We start from the raw sequence: 2,024 nt of genomic DNA on the forward strand, positions 1-2,024 counted from the left end.
TCCTGTCTCCCATTGAAAATGTGTGGCGCATTATGAAGCCTAAAATACCACAACAGAGACCCCCGGACTGTTGAACAACTTAAGCTGTACATCAAGCAAGAATGGGAAAGAATTCCACCTCAGAAGCTTAAAAAATGTGTCTCCTCAGTTCCCAAATGTTACTGAGTGTTGTTAAAAGAAAAGGTGATGTAACACAGTGTTGAACATGCCCTTTCCCAACTACTTTGGCACGTGTTGCAGCCAGGAAATTCTAAGTTAATTATTATTTGCAAAAAAAAATAAAGTTTATGAGTTTGAACATCAAATATCTTGTCTTTGTAGTGCATTCAACTGAATATGGGTTGAAAAGGATTTGCAAAACATTGTATTCCGTTTATATTTACATCTAACACAATTTCCCAACTCATTTGGAAACGGGGTTTGTACTATTGTTGATTATTATATATATATATATATATATATATATATATATATATATATATATATATATATATATATATATATATATATTTGATTAAATACATAGAGCTACATCGCCCCCTTGTGGTTCTGTGCCGTCAACTCCCCCTGCTCAATGTAACAGTAAGTATATTTACATATATTTACCATGTATTGATTAACATGGACTTAAACAAGTTGAAAAACTTATTCGGGTGTTACCATTTAGTGGTCGATTGTACGAAATATGTACTGTACTGTGCAATCTACTAATAAAAGTTTCAATCAATCAATCAATATATGTAATGTAGTAACTCCCTTAACAGAACATGCAAACACCTCTATTAAGGTTTTATATACACCCTGTCAGAATATATGTAATGTAGTAACGGGCACATTTATGATAGGATGTAATATTTACATATTTTGGTCATTTTAAGCATATGCGGCGCATTCATTTCAAAAACACATCACGGCGTTCACTTTTTTTTTCTCAATATCACTGATTATTACTCACTGCAGACTTCATGAGAGCTGACAAACATAATAAAACATCACTTCCTGTACAATGTCTGCTGTCATTGGGATGCCAACTGATAGAATGTTGTTATGATCCCATTTAGATGAAGAATGACTTATAATTCTCGCGAAGAAAAAAGGGGGTGAAACTAAGTGTCTTTCCGTGCCTTTCTTGCCATTTCCTAGTCTAAATTGGCTGTCAAAGTGTACCAGCATGTCGGAATTTGTCCTTGTCCTTCTACTACCAAGGTGAGATGTATTATTTATGATCTAGCATAAACTTCTAAGAGCTCCGAGGCAAGAAAGCAGCTCTCCAGCCGATGATGTCAACATATAAATACCGTATTTTCCGGACCATAGGGCGTACTGCCGATGAGTGGGTCTGTTTAGGTCTATTTTCAACAACAGTGGAGGATGAATGCCCCATAACAAGAAGATAGAGAAAAAGAAGAAGCTTATCGACTACAGTGTCGGCACAGACTACATGGCGGACTCGCGCAAACTTTCAGGACTTATGCAGATCTCAAATACACATCAGCAGGTACTAGAAGGTAAGAAAAGTTGGTTTTGCATAATTTTGCGAAACAGATATGTCTCCTAATAGGTGTCCTTATACACACCATAATAAAACCGTATGTTGAATCAAAGCACGTCTGTGTCAGGACTTGGACTATGGCGTGGTTTGTTCTCCCGTGGTGCAAATGAACATTTGGACCAGACATGGCGTGAAGGTGAAGACATATTTAATTTTAACACTCAAAAAAAGAAACAAACAAAAGGCGCTCACAGTGGAGGTACAAAACTTGGCTATAAACGCAAAACTTGCACAAAGGCAGAAACTATGAACAATAAAACAAAAACACTAACTGTGGTATTAATAAACAAAAACTTACTTGGACATGGCATGAAGTGCGCAGAGGTAAACAGAGTGTGACAGGGGTATGGTGTCGCCAGACAGACAGCCTGGCAACTGGAAGCTTAAATAATGTTGACATGATTAAAGACAGGTGCGTGAGTCGTGAGAGCACGTGCAAACTAATGGGTTGCTATGGTGACAAACAACAGTG

The sequence above is a fragment of the Nerophis lumbriciformis genome, linkage group LG30 (genome assembly GCF_033978685.3).
Source record: "Nerophis lumbriciformis linkage group LG30, RoL_Nlum_v2.1, whole genome shotgun sequence".
Classification (NCBI taxonomy): Eukaryota; Metazoa; Chordata; class Actinopteri; order Syngnathiformes; family Syngnathidae; genus Nerophis; species Nerophis lumbriciformis.